This window comes from Vicugna pacos, chromosome 5, assembly GCF_048564905.1.
Source record: "Vicugna pacos chromosome 5, VicPac4, whole genome shotgun sequence".
Lineage (NCBI taxonomy): Eukaryota > Metazoa > Chordata > Mammalia > Artiodactyla > Camelidae > Vicugna > Vicugna pacos.
Genome location: NC_132991.1, coordinates 12082382 through 12095672, shown reverse-complemented (window position 1 = coordinate 12095672; position 13291 = coordinate 12082382). Strand labels below are relative to the sequence as shown.

Here is a 13291-nt window from a genome sequence, read left to right as displayed (position 1 = left end):
AGTATTCTTGGATATTAGGGATGAAATGATTCAAAATGAAATGAATTCTTTAGTCATGACAACTCTCTGAACACTGAACTCACACTGTCTGGCATTTTCAGTTGTTTTACTTGAAAGAAAAATCTTGGAAAGCACATCATATGGTGAAATGTTATTTTGAGACAACATTTCCCACACTAAAATTATTGGCTTCTTTATCTTTTCCAAATTTAACTCCCAATTTAAATAACATTTTCATATTAATTTGCTTTCTTATTTACAGAAAAATTAAGAGTCTTAGTTGCATCAGAGTGGGAAGAGCTAGAGTTCTAGAGGCAGACTCTGGACTCAGACTTGGTCTGTGATGCTTGATTTTGAGAAACTAAGTGTATTTCCCTCTCTTCATTCAGACAGTGAGTGATAACCTGAATTTCCTTACATTGATACCAAATGACCTACTTCTTTTTATGGTACTATGAGAACAACCATGAAAACGCATTAAAATAGAAGCAGAAAGCAGAGAACTCTTTCCTACCCCCTGAAAAGCAGGGGGTAGCAAGCGTTGAACTTTGTGATTATATCTATGTGTGTATGTGCATGCAGATGACCCTGAAAATACTTTTTTTGTATTTCAAAACTGTTGAATTCAAAATAATTTCAGATTTTAAAAAGTCACAAAATTATTTAAAGAAATCCTATAAACCCTTCACCCAGATTCTTTCTTTTACTATGTATGTATTTACATAAACACTTATATATACACAAACATAGGTTTTTTTTCTGAACATTTGAGAATAAATGATAATGCCCCTTTAACCTTAAATACTCTTAATTTTTATTTATACAAAAAAGGATATTCTTTTATAAAACTGTAACAATGATAAAATCAATAAATTTATATAGATACAATACTATTAAATCTACAGACTATGTTCAAGTTTTGCCAACTGTTCTACTAATGTTTTTCAAGGAGGAGGAAAAAATCCTGATCCAGGATCCAATCTGAGATCACACATTGCTTTACTTGGTCTGGTTTGTCTTATTTTATCTAGAAAATTTCCTCAGTCTTTTTTTTTTTTTTTTTGTCTTTTATGGCCTTGACATTTTTAAGGAGTACAGGTCAGTTATTTTATAGACATTCCTTCACTTAGGTTTGTCTGGTATTTTCTCATGATTAAGTGCAGATTATGTATTCTAGGCAGTGATAATATGGAAGTGATTTTGTGTCCTTCACAGTGAAATGAATCAGGACCCACGTAATATCTGTTTGTCCTTTTAATGGCAGTAGTCACTTTGATCACTTGGTTAAGATAGTGTCACTTTGTAATTTATAAAGATCAATGATTGCCCCTAAGAGAATACTTTTACTCTATAAAAATTCCATATTCTTTGTCAAATTTCTTTAATGTTTTAGCATCCATTGACTTTTCTTGCCCCAAACAATTATTACTCTGGTATTTTTAAACTTTTCTTAGTGATTTTTTTTCTTCCCTTTATTTATTCTACATTTATTAATTTGAATTCTACTATAACAAAATACTTTCCATTTGTTCCCCCGGTTGGTTCGTTGGTTGGTTTTTATTACTGTAGATTTACAGATTTCTGTACTTATCCTCAGGGTTATAACATATTGCCATTAAGATTTATTTTGGTGATCTTATTTTCCAGATTTTGCCAATGGGATCCACTCCAAGCTGGCGCTTGGCAAAATTTTGAATATGGTCGATAGATTTGATGATAATATTGTATCTATATTAATTTCCTGTATTGATTCATACGATAAACATTTCCTTCCTTTTTGGTAGTAAATGTTATTCTAGGCTCATCTTGAATATTCTCTGCTCCAATTTAAGAATGAATTGTTTATTCAGTTTGTCTGTTTTTATTAAAGTATGGTATTTAGGAACCAAGATCTGGGCTTGAGGTGTGCTCATTAGTGCTGTAATGACAAATAACTACATCTATGTACATACATTTATAGACACTTTCCTATATCTATTTCTAGCTTTATATTAAAATTCATTAATTTATACTGATATTCCAGTTGCAGTTTAACACTACAGGGTTCATTTTAGCCTTCCCCCTTTTTATTTTTTTATATCCTTACTTAGAGAGAAACTCAGCTTCCATTATCCACAAATATTTGCTATTTCCTCAGCCTTAGAATATGCATTATATAGTTTTAAATTGCTAAATCATGCCATTGTGGAAAGCAAATTGATATATGTATGTATATATCATACATATATATACATGTGTGTATATAAAATTTTTACTTAAATCTGGAGATATATGTTAAAGTGTGAATTTCTAATATTATTTGAATTAGATTTTTTTCATGTAGGTTACTAATTTGAAATGTTTCTTCCTTACATATAGATTTTATGTATCTTTTTTGTGTGTCTAACATTAAAATTATTCTGAAAGTTAGAATTACACAAAATGATATACTTAAGGTATTCTTACTGCCCCTGTTCCTTTCCACACTTTCCTAAACTCCCAAACTTCCTTCCAACTCCCAGTCACCCCTTATCCATAGCCAGTTTCGTTAGCTTCTCTCTAGTGCTTCTTTTTTCTCAAATGCACGGATACCAGTACCATATATCCTCTTTTCTTTTATGTGAAGCATAGCATACCTTAGGTATCCTTTTGTACTTTCCTTTTTCCACTTAACACTGTATCCTGGATATCACTCCATATTGTACCTCTTTAAGATACCCTCTTTTTTTTTTTTAACAACGAAGGAGTGTGGATGTATGCAAGTTTATTCACCTTCTCTCATGTATTGGTGTTTGGCTTGTTTTCAATTTTATGTATAAGCTTTTGGCTTGATTTCAATGTTTAGCAATTACAAAGACTGCTTCAAGGAGAATTTCTGGATGTTGACTTTCTGGGACAAAGATAACTGCATGTGCAGTTCTATTAATTAAATGTTGCCAAATTCTCCACTACAAAGTCAGCACCGGTTTGCATTCACAATAACAATGTTTGAGAGGGCCTGTTTCCTTGAACTTCACCCAGAGAATGTGATCATACTGTTTAATTTTTGCCAGTATGACTGGTAAGAAATGATATTTCAGTGTATTTGCATTTGCATTTCTTTTATTACAGTGGGGGATGAACACTTTCCTTATGTTTAAAGGCTGTTTTGGATCATTTTGTGAACTGCTTTCGCCTTTTGCTCATTTTTCTATCATGTAGTTCATCATTATTCCAATCCAATCAGTGGGTTAGATATATACATATATCTATGTTCATAATATCATACATATGATGTTAACTCTTTATTAGTAATATAGTTTACAAATATTTGCACTAAGTTTGTCTGTTGTCTTTTGGGTTTATAGCATTTTATTTATTTTTGAATGTAGTCACATTCATCAGTCTTTGATTGTGTCTGGGTTTTGAACTATAGTTTCAAAACCTTTCTATACAAACAGGACAAATGGGTTATAGCAGAATTCACGTATGTTTTCTTGTAATATGGTTTCATTTTTTACATTTAAAACTCTGATTCTTTTGAAATTTATCCATGTGTATATTGTGAGATATGGATCTAATTTGGTCCTTTTTGACAATTGGCTAGTGCCAATTTATTTATTAAAATATTTAGTGAAAAGATCATCTTTGCCCAGTTATTTGAGATTTCCTCTTTACCATTTACTAAATTTCCTGTTTAATATATGTTTTGTTGCATGAGGGTTTTTTTTTTGTTTGTTTGTTTATTTGTTTAATTCTGCTCCATTGTTGCCTTACTTGATCTGTTTTGGAGAAGTGTAATGCCTGGTTAATTCCTTTGATCTTGTAAGTTATGTGATATAAAAAGCCACAAAGGCACCAAGAATGTTTTCTTTGTCAATTAAATTAGTACATTTATTTACACAGATATGTCCTGCAGTTGCTAATTCTTGGCCAGTTTTTCTGGATATCCATTGGGCCCTTCTGGTATGCAAATTCCAATCTATTGTTTTCAATAAATTTTCCTGGATTTCAGTTTTAAATATTAATAATGATCCATATTGTATGTCTTTGCCTGTGTTCAATTTCAGCTACTTTCTCTTGATCTGTTTTTTATTTCTTTATCTCATTCTCATTTTCCTGGTGTTTTCTCTGCCTTTCTTCAACTCCTTATTAGATTTTCATTGGAGTCTATTATCCTTTGACATTTATTAAATTTAGTCTTCAGGTATGAGATCATTTTTGTCTTTTTCTTCCATTTATTTTTTAATTGAATCAATTACTTCTCTTTTTAAAAGTTTTTTTCTACTTATTGTCTGTTTTTGTTTTTGTTTTTTTTAACATTTTAATTTCTGAGTTAAGGTGTCTTTCTTCATATGCTTAAATGTTTAACTTATTTTGAGGTGTTGGGTTTTAGTTTTGTTTTGCTTTGTGGTTGATTTTTGTAGTTGGGTATGAGGATTGGGGTTTCATCAGCCTAGGTGCCTCAGTGCTTTTTCTGTTCTGTTGTACTTGTGTAGATTTATGTAGTTTTCATGTGATCCTTTAGAATATCTTTGGTGTATAAAATTCAGTATTTAATGGTATTCTTTTATATTTCTTCTGTTTCTGTTTTTATATATTGGAGAGGGAGGGGGATTGAATGACCTCTAATTTGTTGCTTCTTTTTCCTTGTAGGAGGACCCTAAATTTCCCATTTGCTTATTTTTTATCAACAGTCTCTTAAAGCACCTCCCCCTCCTCTCTACCTTCTTTCCCAGACATATTATGACTTCAGATTGTAACCTCAAATGGCACGTACTTTCCTGTAGTAAGTGTTCTCAGGTACCATGTCTCTTTTTCAGTCTTTGTACACTAAGAGTGAACTTTCTTTCTCTTTTTAGCAGCATTTTATAAGTTCAGTTGTATATCTGCCACTGGCTCTCCTCTTCTCTCTTTCCTGCCTTCTTTACTCCTCGCAAAGGTGATTTGGGGTTTTTGTTGTTGTTGTTTTTGCTTCTTGTTCTCTGCTATTTTCAATCATGAGCAGTTTAGTGTATTTCTGTGGTTTTGTTTTGCTTGTTATTTATTGTTCTTGGCATACACGTGGGACATGTCATTATTCTCCACTGTTTGAAGGTCTTTAAAAGTAAACACACACAGGTATTTAGCTGTCATTTAATTTATGTTCCCTGGAACTCATGAAATCATGAGTTTGCAAAACTGTTTAGAACAACATTTTTAAGTGATATCCCCTCTGTAATCTCTTCCTTCCTCCCCATTCAGTCCTACCAGGGAAAGCCTACGAGCCTCATTCTAATTAAGTCGCTTCCCTACTCAGACGTCCTCAGGGGTATCGCTATTCATCTTCAAATACACTGAAAATTCTACACAGGAGTTTGTGGGATCCCAGGTCGCCTGCTTTTCCTCTTCATTTCTGCTTATTCCCATGAAGCTAACCCAGGTTTGTTCTCTACTTACCGTTCACTCAGACTAAGCTGCCAGTCTGTTCATTCCATGATGTTACCTTTCAGCTGTCACCGTTTCCTTGTCACCTGGAAAACAGTTCTCAGGAATAACGTTGAGTGAGCATTACCAGAATAAGCTGACTCTGTACTGGCCACACTGGTTAATGGGAAGTCCATTCATCCTTTTGTGGCATTTTCATGCTCTCTTATGCTGGGTTTCTCTTTTCCTTGGCATCAGTATTTTAATGTGGATACTTAGCAGTCTTCCTTAATTCTCTCTACTGTCTATGCTATAAACAAAGGGCCTTCTTTTGGTTGATGTGCTCAAGTCCTACGTCCTCTGTCCGTACTATATCACTTTTACTCTGCAACAACTCTATGAGGTGTGTACTTTCACTAACCCATAGTTTAAAGATATAAAAGAGAAATCAAGTTACAGGGAGAGGAAGTCACTGAGTTCCTACAGCTAGCAATTGATACGAGGTTTTGAATTCAGATAGCCTGTTTTCAGAATAATCTGTATGTTGCATAGGGTGAATATATTTCATTGATTCTGAAAATTTCGAGAAATATAACACAGCATCCTAAGCTTTACAATGAGAAAAGTTTGCCTTACAGAACGGTAGGTAAATGAGATATCTGATTTTAATTAAAAGGGCAATAGTATGCTGTAGTTCAGATATTAAATAATTATAATCTGTAATATCGGTGGTTTTGAAAATTAATTTATGCTTATTGAGATATAAACAAATATTAATTATACTCCAAGAGGGAGAGGGATTAATACAGAATTCATTAATAGGAGGTTGCCCTGATTTATTTTTAAATTTATTTAGATTGTGTCTACGTAATTGAGGGATATTTGGGGTTTTTTTGGTGCAAGAGTTGTCTGATTCAACAAGAAATGGTTAGATGGAAAGTACACATTCACCTGATGAATTTACTTAACAGAAGCGATTACAGTCAACACAGTCCACTATTAATAGGTATTCGCAGCCACATCCCCATGCAGACTGCGGACCCCATAAACACCTGCCCAGGCTAGGGATGCTGTGAAGTCATGAGTCAGAAATCAGGGAGAACCTGAAAGGCTCATTTGACACTCGGTCATGATCACAACCCTGTTTATTATTAATGAATTTTATCACAAATATGAACTAAAATGAATTTGAAATGAAATGGTCATGCACCATCTATAAATACAAATTATTCAAAATTTAAAAACTTAAAAGTAAGGCCATCAAAAAACACGTTTTTATATCATCAAATTTTGTTTAAATGAGGCCCATTGCGATTGAAATGACCTTACAATCATCTGTGTGAAACAAAGACCGAGGTCTATAGTCTGAGAGAATTTGACGTAACATGTATCTTCCAGCACCGAAGTGTTCTTACTGAAGAGTCTTTATTTTTGCAGAGAAATCATGACAGCTGAAAAACTCTTAGCGTTCATGCCTGCCATTTTCTCGTTTTATGAAAGTGACATTCATCGTAGGTTAATTGATAGAAACTGAGCAACTAATGAGGTTGTGAGACTTCATCTGCAGAAGCAGAGTAAGCAGGAGACCTTAAAATTTGAGTCCCACAGACTCAACAGAGTCAAAACAGAATAAGAGAGGAAAGTCCTGAATCCACATTTACCTAAATTGGCCCAACAGTTTCAATGCCACACCGACAAAAAGCCACTCCTTTCTGTGTTAGATACTTTCCTTACATTTCATCAGGAGCAAGATACTCGATGGGAACGTCTAGTATTGAATGCTTTGGGATTTCAAATGCTGTCCACACGTCGGAATCTACCGTAGGGATTTCCTCTTAAAGAAATCACTCCTCCTCACCTTGGAATGCATGACGGATGCTTGTCCTGACTGTGTGCTGTGGTATAACTATTTTAATGTCCTAACAGGAAAATGCCAATTAAAGGAGCAAAAGGCCTGAAAATAAAGTTTTTGTGTCAAAAGCATAGCTTTAGAAATGCTTTTCTCCTAAATATATTGATTAACCACACTACTGAAATGGAAACTGTAATTCTGCATGACCAAAGGCTCTATATAATTTGAGCAGATAATATGCATATAAATATAACAATAAGTGAGACAAAATTGTCCCTCAGGATATCCGTGTCCCACATACTGCCTAGCATCATTCTTTGCCGTTTGTTGACTCACTGACTCCCACCAGCTGGGAGGGGTGTTGATGGGTGTCAGCCACAGGGTTAAGTCAGGGTGTGGGGGTTCAGCCAGTCATGGGCCCCAGGCGCTCACATACCCACTTAGTGTTCAAAGAGGCCAGGACTAACTCCCCTGTCTCTGTACTCCCAGCCTACTTCTTTTTACTCAACTCACTAAAAGAGCAAAATAGTTAGATCCACTGAGACATTAAGTATGAGTCAATGAACTGCAAAAACTCAAAGCCTTCAGTCACTCACAGCACCTTGAATATTGACAGTATCTTTAATCACATATGCCGTGTGGAGAAATGTGTTAGGAAAGGCAGTGGCCTGAGAAGGGGACACCACTGTCATGGCACTCTGCTCTCCCTTAATCACGAGGACCCTAAGAAGGTTTAGCCCTCTTGTTTCAAAATAATGTATATAGTTGTTTGCTGTTTTTTCTGACTTTAGAAGAAATATGTTCTCGTTTTGGAGAACATGGAAAATGGAGAAAAATGTAAAAAGCCGCAATCAAAAACCACTCATACCCAAAAAGAACCTCCTGAACAATTTTTGAGGTAATTTTCTCTAAAATCTTTGTGTGCCTGTGCACGTGTGCACATATTTGTATGTATGCCTGTTTTGTACAATAAAAATGTGCTCTCCAAAAGGGGATATAAAGGAAATCATTTTCACCTTTCCAAACTAAATTGTTAAGGGTCATTCTTGTACTGGAAAATCATATCACTCAATTTAAATAGAAATTATTTTACCAAGCAATTGTCTGAACAAACCGAAGCTGTCTAATTACAGTCTTACGTATTATACTCTTAAAAACCTTGCTAGATTTACAGATCAAAGCATGTAACGCAACACCTGGGTTACTACACAGATGCCTAATTTTAACAAGATTTTTTAAAATAACAGTAAATTCATTTGTTTTTTTTTTTTTAATGAGTATGCTGAAGACTTAACATAACTTAAACACCCACAAACACTTCTTGGATTTGTTCTGTGGGACAAATACAGGTACAAGATATTACATGCCTTTTAATTTGCTACATTTTCCAATCTCAGGTCTTTTATTCTTCTGATGCATCCTCTGTACTGTTTTCTCAGTTTAGAATTGTTGGTGAAAAAGTTATATTCTTCAAGCTTTTTATACCTGACTTGCCAAACTGATAATGAGAATATATATGTGTATATATATATACTTATAGACATGATGTGTGCGTGTGTATATGTTTGTTCATTCATATCTCTGTTTTCTCTCTCTTTATGTATGTACTAACATAACACTAACATGAAGATACTTACAGCATTCATAGGTCAGAATCAAGGTCATCTGATTATGTAAAACATCATTCAGATTCATTTTTTTGAGATTCCCTGAGTGTTTGAGGAGGATATTTCTCTCAATCTAGAAGCTTAGCATTGGGGCTGTTGATTTAACAGAATCTTTAAGAAACCATTTAATTATTAATGAAACCAAAGTTTACCATCATTATTCTATTTTTTGAACTATCTTTGAGAAGCTCTGGGGTAACTGCGTGTTTCGGAAAATACCTGACTTGTGTTAACCATGACAGTTTCATGTTGCCACTTGAAGGAAAGAGAGTGAAGAAGAGAGTGGATGTTAATTCTATCTGTAATAACAGCACAGCGATGGTATATTGATTATGGCTTAAGCTGTGCCTAAATGCTGTGCTCAAGTCCTGTAAAAAGGCTGTCATCGTCCTTTGGAGGTACTTACAGCAGAATTTTTTTAGCCAGATTCCCAAGAAACAGAAATGTTAGGATGCTGGAATGAAATTCAGGGTAGAGAGTGAGAAAACCTATTAGTAGTATGTGGGAAATAGACCATTCATCAGAGCACAGTGGAGCCGTGTCAGTGAGCAGAGCTGCAACTTGAACATCCGTAGATTCTTCCTGCTGCAGTGCTAGCCTTGCCTGACAGAGAGCATGCGGGAAGCCCAGGTCTCCTGGGATTGTTAAACTCCAGGATTTCCAGTGTGATTCCCATCTTCGTTTCGCTCTGTACATGTCCTATAATAACCCCTCCCTTTATTGAGCCAGCCTGGGTCTCTGCACTTTGAACCATTGAAGCTTAACTAAAACTGTGTCCTTCCTCACCACAATTCATACTAGGCATGCAGCATGATTTTCTTGAGTTACTGTAAGCTAATTCAGTCACCAGCCATCCATTCACCTGTATAATCCAAGAACCTGGCAGACATACCTCACTTGTCTCTCCGCTTCACCAACTCCCTCTCTTCCTTCATCACCACTGTATCCCCTGTCCTGCCACCCAGTTCTCGGGATTAATTAACCCTCTCCCTCCCTAAAACTGCTCTCTCACCTGAGTGATACCTCTTCCCTGGACTATTGTGAGAGTGTGGTAACTATTTCCCTCCAATCAATTTTGTTCCCTTATCACCCTTCACATTTTATTTAGGATAATCCACATGGGACATAAATATGACTGTTTGCTTTTCTGATTAGAGACTTATCTTGCCCTCTTATACTAGGTTTCTGTGACATGGTCCTCTCCACCTCCCCAGCCTTTACCTCTGCCAACGAAGTATTGCCTCAGTCAGAGGCAGACTGTTTGCTCAGGCATCTCTCCCTTGCCCTTCAGCCCTTAATTGAATGGCCATTTTCTCCCAGAGGTCTTGCCTAAATGCCCAGGTCACACTTTCCTCGGAGCTTCCATAGCTATGCTACTTCTAACTTAGCACATAGCATTGTTGCTGAATAATTATAGTAATTGTCTAGTTTTTCACAAAGCTGTAAGCCTGTTGATGGAGAGAACTACTATTATGATACCCAAAACCTGGAGCAGTGCCTGGAATATGCCAGTGACCTGTACACCTTTCTTGAATGTACTTAAATCCCTTGCAGTCCCTTGGATTTAAACGGCCCCCAGGGCCATCTCCCTGCCCACAAGGCGGCCGCCTTCTCTGTAGCAGGATTGGCAGTGGCAGCCTGTTTACCTGTTGTGCAACCCAGTTGTGGCCGGCACGGTGCCTCGAGGGGCTTGGAAGGAAGCCCCTGTGGAATAATTGAAACTCCTTGATGGTTTCCCCAAAAGCTGTTTTATTAAGATCATCTTTTTCCCCCTCAGTTTTATTTTAAAGCACCTTCAGCTTTACTTTCCTTGATTAACCATGCATGGAGAAGAAATCTTCAGTTTCTGCTTGTTATCTTTGCCCTGTGATTAAAAAAAATCTGCTCTTTTAGAAGATTGTCTTTTGATACTAACAGAAGGGGCTGTGGAGCCAGGACAGAGGGCAGAGAAACAAGAGGCACATCAGGGGTCAGACAGCATAGTTGGATTTTGGGTAAACATAAATCATCATCATCATCATCATCATCATCATCATCATCATCATCCCTCCTTTTTGATATATTTGGTTTTGATTTGGGGGGGGGGATAAAATTTATCTTTAAACCTCATCGTAAGGAAATAAGTTTGGTACTGTTTCAGACCTTCAACTTGAAAGGAACTTCAAGTGTGAGGAGTCAGTGTCCTCGGAGACATTTCGCAGACACCATCATTAGTGTGAAGTAGAGCAGCCCCGGGGGCTTCTTTACGTGTATAACTCTTGTTCCTGAAGGATCAGAAATAGTTTTTCCTTGTACATACGGCAGCTAGGAACTTGCCACTTCCTCTGAGAGTGCCAGCTCTGGGGCTGAGTTCAATTTGTGTTCAGAATTGCCTAAAGCAGAATTTCAGACCTCAGCAGCAGCCAAGGATCTTATCCTTGTAATTACCCACAGTTGATGATTGTGGTGGGCAGAAAAGCAGTCCCCCAGAATGTCCACATCCTGGTCCCTGGGACTTGTGAATACGTTGCATTACGTGGCAAAAGAGGATTAAGGTTGCAAATACGTTGATCTTTTTCTTAATTGAAATACAGTTAGTTTACAGCATTGTGTTAATTTCTGGTATACAGCATAGTAATACAGTTATACATATATATAAACATATATATTCCTTTTCCTATTATTTTTCATTATTACAAGTTTATTACAAGGTATTAAATATAGTTCCCTGTGCTATACAGAAGGATCTTGTTGTTTATATATTTTATATATGGTAGTTAGTATCTGCAAATCCCAAATGCTTAATTAAATGTGGGAAAGGGAGCAAGAAAATGTAGTTTTTTTTTCATTCTTTTTAGAATGTGTTTGAGCCTGTGTGACTACCAGTCTAAAGCAAATAGATATGATAATGGGTTAATATACTTGAAAAATACAGTAACCACAAATCAAAAGCATGAGACAGAGTCACAGAAACCAAAAAGAAAAGAAATCAAGCTAATTCAAAAGAAAATGATCAAACCACGAAAGGAAAAACAAAAAGAAAGGGACAAAGAAGAAATACAAAATCAACTGGAAAACTAGGTTTTAAATGGCGATAAACACATATCCATCAATAATTACCGTAAATGTCAATGGACTAAATGCTCTAAGGAGATTAGATAATAAAACAAGAGCCTACAATATGCTGCCTACAAAAGACCCACTTTAGGGCGAAGGACACACGTAGATTGAAAATGAGACAGTGGAAACATACATTTCATGCAAATGGAAACAACAAGAAAACACTCATGTCAGACAAACAGACTTTAAAACAAAGGCCACAAATGATCTTAAAACAAGACTATACTGGATTATTCAGGTGGGACTAATGTAATCACACGGGCCCTTAAAGGCAGAAGCAGCAGTAAGAAAAGTCATCCAAAGAAAAGACACAAAGGTGGAGGAAGGACGTGAGCCAGAGAATGCAAAAAAGCCTAGAAGCCTCTGGAAGCCGGTAAATGCCTTCAGCTGACAGTCAGCAAGGAAACTTTGACTGTAGCCCTACAACTGCAGAGAACTAAATTCTGCCAATGCTGTGAATAAGCAGGGAAATGGATTTTTCCCTAGAGCTTCCGGAAAGCCTCCTTGCTCACACTTTGATTGGATTCTGGTGAAACCTGTCTCATACTTTTGACCTACCAAACCATAAGATAATAAATCTGTGTTGTTTTAGGCCACTATGTTTGTGACAGTTTGACATTACAACATAGAAAAGTAATATGATGATCTATCGAACACTTATCCTCGGTAGGGACAAAATGCCTTCAAGAAGACAGCAATTTAATTGTCAGGAAAGATATAAATACATGGAAATTTCATCAGTGATGAAAGAACAGGGCAATATTTTGAGACAGTAATTGGTTTAGTGGCATATAACAGTGCATGATAAATTGCCAAATGAATCCCGCTAAGTTTTGAGCAGAGTCTTAATGAAGAAGTCGAAAGAAATGAGTTTCAGGTTCATGGTCTCAAGTATATACTAAGAGGCTGAGCACAGAGTTGGGAGATAACCTCACAATGTTGCTTTATTTAATGTAAAATGGCATTCTATAATTAAGTTAAATATTTTATGACACTGAATGTAGGAATTCACAGTATTCAGTTGACATTTTCAGGAAAATACTGAGAAAGAGACTGAATAGGAACCAAGCACTCATGTCTAGGTAGGATCGATTTGGAAAAGGAGGGGACAGAGAGGCTTTCCAGAAGAGAATAAACTGATCAGAGTGGGCAATGTCTCAGAGTGCATTACCTCATGAAACAATTAAGGATAATGCACGTTTGCTGAAAAACACATGCAAAATCTGAGTGGGACCTCCCACTCTAGGTATCAAACACGTATCTCCCTCGCCCGAGCAGCTGGCAACACACAGTTACTGAAAATGAGACC

General features: G+C 36.2%; 1 protein-coding gene across 10 annotated transcripts in view; it reads left to right on the top strand.

The window, feature by feature from the left end:
• DPP10 (dipeptidyl peptidase like 10) overlaps positions 1–13291 on the top strand; it is a 725696-nt gene that overhangs the window by 512741 nt on the left and 199664 nt on the right. The window contains exon 1 of one of the 10 annotated variants that reach the window (XM_072960853.1): positions 384–392. The exons of the other annotated variants lie outside the window; for them this stretch is intronic. The gene's annotated coding sequence lies outside the window, so the exon portion shown is untranslated. Of the gene's footprint in view, positions 1–383; positions 393–13291 lie in introns of those variants that run through there. 10 annotated transcript variants of the gene reach the window in all.